Here is a 7531-nt window from a genome sequence, read left to right as displayed (position 1 = left end):
CTTGAACTAAGAGCCTGGGTGAAGTCCCTGAGCTTTTTCTCTCAATGCTACCACTCTACCACTTTGAGCCACAGTCCAAATTCTGATTTTCTGTTGGTTGTTTGGAGATAAGAGGCTCATGGACTTTCCTGCCCAGCATGGCTTCAAATCCTGATCGTCAGATCTTAGCCTCCTGAGTTATCAGGATTCCAGGCATGAGACATCGATGTTTTTAATAAGTTAGTAAATTGTACAGTTACAGAAATTATAAATTATCATTATAACCTGTATAATATATGTGTGTATGTACATATCAATGCAAACGGAAAGAAATATTTTAATATATTCAAATCATCCTTCATTATAAAATAAAATGGCAACAAACATTAATGAAGAGCAAAACAAAGGGAATTGTCACATGTTTCTTGTTGTTGAATGGAATATGAATTGTGAGAATTAGTTTGTGAAAACCATCTTTCCTTTAACAAAATGGATAATGGCTATTAATTCCAATACATTTATTTACCCATATTGTGCATCCTCACAGATAGTGTCAAAATCAAACCACATATTTTGTCTTTGTATTTAAATCAACTGATATAATTTAGGGGATAGATGAAGTAATCAAATAAAGATTAATATAATAGTAAGTGAGGTTATGAGTCAGAAATGATAATTATTTTAAATATGATAATAGCTAATTAAATTTCTTACATAAAATCTATTGTCATGTCTCTCATTCCCACATTACGAAAGTACATAGAAGGTTCTCACTAAATTATGTGTCCAATCATGAAAAAAATGTATTGAAAGAATATGGGCACCGTGTGGTTTTAACTTATTGAGACTGATAGGAAGTAGTGTGTTTTTGAGGACTTGCACAACGTTGTGATGGAGATGAAGGGTGGGATGTACTTATTCTGTAAAATTGGCTAGAGGATTGCTCCTGGAAAAATAGTGATGAATTCTTCCAAAATGTTACAGTAAAATCACTTTCACAACCATGTTCACTGTTGCACTATTCACCATAGCCAAGTTATGGAAACAGCCCAGATGCCCTTTGGCAGAGGACTAGTTGGAGAAAGTGTGGCACATATACAAAATTGGATTGCTCCTATCCATAGAGAAGATTGTTACATCATTTGCAAAGAAATGGATAGATCCAAAAATATGTTAAATAAACGAAGTCAGAGCCAGACAAATAAAGGACCCATGTTCTGTCGTGTATTTGGAAGCTAGAACTTTATGCAAGTTTACACATCAGAATTAACCAAAGCATACTATTTACAGAGGAGGAGTTAAAAGGTGTAATTTCTTATAAAATTGAACTTTTAATCCCACAAAATGAATACCAGGAAACTATCACTCAGAAGACGTGAGGGAAAGTCAAAGGGAAGAAATAAAGAGTGTTATGGAGGAAGAGTGTGAGGGCATAACATTCAATGCAGATAGTATGAAACTTGAAAAAATGAAAGTGGAATGTGGAAAGGTATGTAAAGATCCCTTATACTCATAAACTGATTGTTGAATGGAAATTTCTCATACAACCGTTTAATTAAAATTTAATTAAAAACAATGTAGACATCTAATCTTAAACTGTGTTCCCTTAAACCATGAGTCAATATAATAGTTTCCTCCTCAAAAATTTTCTTTGCAGGTATTTTCCTTATAATGACAGAAAAGTGAACAACGCAATGAATATCAGTACATCACATTGCATATCCTAAATAGATGCAATATAAAAATCACATTGAAAATGTAAGAATTCATCACATGATAAAATAACAGGTAGAAAGTATCAAATGCTGATTGTTTTTCCAAGTACTTTACCTATGGTATCTAATTTAATCCTCACAATAATCCCATAAAGTGGAACTATTTCTATTTTTAATTCTCAGATGATGATACTGAAGTCTTCACAGTTGGAATTACTAGTATAATATTGCACACATGGTAAGTGTTAGCCTACAGCCAATTTCCACCATATCAAATAACCTCATTGTATTTTATGACTAAAATTCCAGCACGTTGCCTACTAATTATAGGCAAAAATCCCAGAATTATTTGTGTATATTCTGATAATATTTCACTTTATCTTTGTTAGAAAATAGGTAACTAAGCCGGATGCTGGAAGCTCACACCTGTATTCCTAAGTATTCAGGTGGCTGAGATCTGAGGATCCCAGTTCAAAGCCAGCCCGGGCAGGAAAGTCCATGAGACTCTTATCTTTAATAAACCTCTAGTAAACCGGAAGTGGCACTGTGGCTCAAGCTGTAGAGCACTGACCTTGATTCCAAGAGCGCAGGGACAGCGCCCAAGCCCAGAGTTCAAGCCCCACGACTGATCAAAAAAAAAAAAAACTAAACAGATAATTGTAATATGAAAACTAAAAGTTCATAAGCAATTTATACCTCGCTGGTGAAAGGTACTGCTAAACTATAACATTCTTGATTTCTAGCTCAAAATACTAGAAATCACATTCTATCGCATGAGTCATCACTGCACTGCCTGGGGACCCCATGTCTGTTTAACACTGTCATACTGAAAGAATGACTTGCCCAGGCAGTCATTCCTGATGGAAACACATTGCAGGTCTTATGGACCAATCATTTCCACATTGTAGCCCACCTAAATTGTCTACCATTAGAGGTATTTTGATTGCTTTTTATACACAACATTTTGACAGAAATATACTACTTTAAAATATTATTAAAGTAAGACTGACATAAAAATCGCCTTTGGCTCCAGGTAAATATTTTACCTTTCATATACCCCAAAATGCAGTCTGACCTATCATTAATATTAGGAATGAGAGGTTAAAAATCATAGACACCAAGACCTAAGCATGAATTAAAGACTCTCCAATTTGTGAATACAATTGTTTTAAAAAGACATCAATACTACTGCATTTTTAAAATTCTCTATGATAATGATAACGTTAATGATAATGATAAAGTATTAGCACTTGCAAATAAGTCATTTTCTTGGGAATAGGACACAAAACACAAGATTAATCATAATCATTTTAAAAGACCTTTATTTATACTGCAAATTCCCTCTTGAAATTATAAAAGTTCTAAAACTAACTGAATTAGAGAGACACAAAGAAAATAATGCATCATCTACATTCAAAGGTCTGTGTTAATAGAAAAGAAAGTTATAACAAAAATTAGCTTACCAAATTCACTTACATTCTTTTATTCTATTTCATTTACTTTCATAACATCTGAGTTTTAATAAAATGATGCATAAAAAGCCTATATACCTACTTACATTTTCTGATCTTAACAATATTTATTTCAAAAATGTCTTTAGCTATATAGTCAATGAACTGAAATAGTACTAAAATATTCAAAGGCTTTTCAGTAATTTACGACTCACTCTGGGATGTTATTTATATTGGAAAAAATATCCAAAATGCGATAGTTAAAGTTGCGATAGTTACTTCCATAAAAGAGCCATTAGTGAAGATCCCTTTGCATTTACAAAACAACTTCAAACGCATCCACATTCTTGATGTGACACATGCTTTTTGTTTGTTTGTTTGTGAAATGTATATCTAACAAGCATTTCCACAATACTGATTTTCAGTCAATATGATGGGATATTCAAACCTAATAAATATGGGGTTGATTATCTTAGTGAGAATAGATATGAACTTACAAAGGAAGTTATTTTCAAAAGAAATCTGGAAAGAGTTTATCCACCTTGTGCTGCACAGAAATAACCAGAAAGTAATACTTGTGTGATCTGGTCGGTCAAACTCACTCCATGAGTATATCTTAAATGTATAAACAATTTAAGAGGTCAAATACATATTTGTACTGACACTCATCTTACGGCAATAACTTGCTACCTAATTATGTCTGTATCTTCTCACCTAACATATAGTAAGAACTGAATGTGGTCTCTTTTTATCTAAATTAATGTTGTAAATGCTTTGATTATGATGATGTTATAATTTGACAACTAAACTGTACAGAAGGGTGGTTCCACTGACATGACATGACAGAACACTGATAAATAAAATATTGCAACAAAGTTAGCTCTTTTTAGCCTCAACTTGTCCACATTGGCAAGCAATATTGCCACATCATACGCACACATATACACATACATGTGCGCACATGTACACAAACATATACATGCATGGTAAATTCAGGGTTTATTGTACAAAGAAGTTCAAATAAAATATTAGTGATTAGGACAAATGATAATTTTCCTTATTACAAAATAATACACAATCCAGTCACTACGGGTGTTACATTTTGCTTGCTTTGCCACATGTGACCACTTAATTTATTTTAATTAATTCATTCATTCATTTGTTTGGTGTTAATATTAAGGCTTGAACTCAGGGCTTGGCTCTGTCCCAAAATTTGTTGTTTTTTCGTTTTAGTCTTCTCAAGGCTAGCATTTAACATCTTGTACCACAGTTCCATTTCTAGCTTTTGCTGATTACTTTCAAATCAGAATCTAATGATTATTTTTTGCTTGAATTGGCTTCAAATCACAATCCTCAGATTTCATCTTTCTGAATAGCTAGGATTAAAGACATGAGCCAACAGTGTGGCTTCTACTTTTTCCTCTATAGTTATCTAAAGCACATACTTTGATAGTAATTTAAAACTTCTTAAGACCATAAACAAAAAATACCATGATATAATATGAGAAATCACTATTGAAAATATGAACTTTAAGAGCTTTCTAATAGATCCATTAATTATTGTTATCCAACATTAGAAAAAATGTATAATGCAGTAGTAAAATAGAAGTCCTTTGTAGGACTACTTAAATTCCTTGATTTTTTAAAGACACTTGTTTTCATCTAAAATGCAGGCCTGTTTATTGTCTTCATGTGATTTTCATGATTAAAGTTGCTTAGTTACAAGTCGAAGAGGATTTGTAGTATTTGCTATCAATTAAATCTCACCTTTTCTTCTTGGAGAATATAATGATTAAAGCAATAATTCAGAATCACCAAGCAATAGTTCAGAATCACACTTCCAGCGCAAATGGCAATATCATTTTCCACAAAGTTTTGCCACAGATACAATCTGCCTGCCTTTTCTAGCTGCTTTCCTAGCCTGGACATATTCTTTAATTGTACAGGAAAAGTGTGATTCAACTGATTTCAGTCAGATCTGTTACTAGAATTATTAAGGATTTAGATTCTTGTCTGTAATTTGGTAAAAGCCATTTCTCTTTATGTAAGCTACTAACAATGTATGTACTAATTTCAAGTAAATACATACATTCTATTTCCAACTTTTCAAAAAATAAAATTTTGTTTGTTGTATAAATTAATCAGAGGTATGGATTTTGTGGCTAGCTAAATCATTGCACATCTGTCTCTCTCTTCCTTTCTCTCTTTCATGGTTCTCATAGATAATATGATTGCTTCATAATTATCTTAATTTAATTTGCTTTTTTATTTTTGGTTGCAACATTTCACTTTCTGCTCTGCCATTTCTTAAATCATTTAAATAGAAGGCATTGTTTCATATTTTCTCATTCCTAGAATAAGCTGAACCTGAAGAGACCATTGGTCCTCATTTTCAGTCTGTACCTTTGAATACCGAGGAACATCTTTCCTCTTCTCTCCATCAATTCCCTATTCCCCAGTTAGAATAATTTAGAATAGTAAAAAGACAAAAAGAGAATATAAATGATGGTGAAAAAACATATGCAAATGTTCATTGGATATTTCTGACCAGTTCAAACTATGTGAACTACTAGGGAAATACATGGACACCTCATTCCTACTGGCTCTCAAAGTCATTGGTTAGGCAACTCATGATGATGAGGAACAAGATGAACAAGTGAGGAATGGTATCAATTGCAAGAAAAAAATGGAGAAGGATCCAAGCAAATTTCTTCTTTGGGCTGCCAAAAATAATCGACTTACTACAGTGCAGAGACTATTTCTCATAAATGCCACTCATGTGAATACGAGGTATGACAATGAGTATATCCCTCTTCATCGAGAAGCCAACAGTGGACACTTAGACATTGTCCGTGAGTTGGTGGCTCAAGCGGCACATGCAATAACTGTAGATGGCTGGACAGCCCTTCACAGTGCATATATGTGGAATAATGCCAGAGTGGCTTCTTACTTACTTCATCATAATGTAGATACCAATGCCAAAACTGAAGGCCTCTTGACCCCCTTGCACCTTGCTGTTGAGAATTGAGATAGCAAAGATATGCTGGATCTCTTTCTGTTGAAGCATTATGTCAAACCAGGCCTGAAAAACAACTTGGAAGAAACTGCATTTGGTATTCCCAAAAGGATAAGTATGTATCACTACATCTTTGAAGTTGTGGAAGGCTGTACAAAATGTTCTCCTAAGTCCTAATGGTTCGGTTAAGTTTCTTATATTTCAAAAATGTCAGTACATACTTTGTGCACATACAAAATATTTTCACAATCCAAATAACAGCAATATCCTTTTTTGGACGGTTGTGGGGTTTGAACTTTGGGTCTTTGCGCTATCCCCGTACTCTTCATTTCAAGGCGAGTGTTCTACAGCTTGAGCTACAGCTTCACTTCCAGTTTTCTATTGGTTTATTGAAGATAAGAGCCTTATGGACTTTCCTGCCCGGGCTGGCTTTTAACTTCAATCCTCAGGTTTCATCCTCCTGAATAGCTAGCATTACAGGCGTGAGCCACCGGCACTTACTGTAAAAATTCACGGATTCCGTGGAATTCTTCCAAGTAAATTGCTTGCCTTTGATTTCAAAATGTATTCAAGAAGTTTTGTATACATCTATAATGATATCTACAGACTTTGTGATTTTTTCAATCAGAAGTAATTTAAACTTATCTGTAGTAAAGAAACTAAAGTATTTCTGGTCATTGTCTGAAAAAAGCATATTTTAAAATATTCTATATTCTATGTTTGTATAATGTCCATAATCTATTTTATTCTTCCTAGATATACTTTGAGTTTTACATTGTTTTATAATATGTAGGTTCATTAATGTGTCCTTTCAGATTGCATTCCATATAGAAACAGTTTAAGATTCCTTTTTTTCCTAGGTCCTTATAGTATGATTTTTTTGGGATAAAATATCAATGGTGTCAAATTTCAAAAGTTTTGTAAAGGTTATGTAAAAGGTTTTGTAAAGGCCTTTCTAAGGTGAAGATTTAATACACTGATGTCAAACTTACTTTTAATTATATGAATTACGTGTATTGTTACACTTCTAATTTTGTAATCAACTTTTTAATAACTGCTTTTCTTTTCTTGTATCTGAAGAATGAAAAATATGGAATACTTCATAAATCTACATATCATTCTTGTGCAAGTGCCATGTTAAACATTTATTGAAATTAGTGTATACACTGCTGAAACATGTAGTATCCTCTAAATTTAAGTAGTTAATGATGCAATCTTATACAGGCTTATATCCTTGTGTGCCTATTTGTAACAAGAAAACCTTATTGTTCCTAACAATGCTATTGATCTTATTTCCCTATAATTCTCGGAATAGTGGAAAAAATTATATTTTTCTGTCGATTGCTTACATTTGCAATTTTTTGTCAATG

This window comes from Dipodomys spectabilis, unplaced genomic scaffold, assembly GCF_019054845.1.
Source record: "Dipodomys spectabilis isolate Male_0828 unplaced genomic scaffold, ASM1905484v1 ptg000679l, whole genome shotgun sequence".
Lineage (NCBI taxonomy): Eukaryota > Metazoa > Chordata > Mammalia > Rodentia > Heteromyidae > Dipodomys > Dipodomys spectabilis.
This window is presented reverse-complemented; position numbering follows the sequence as displayed.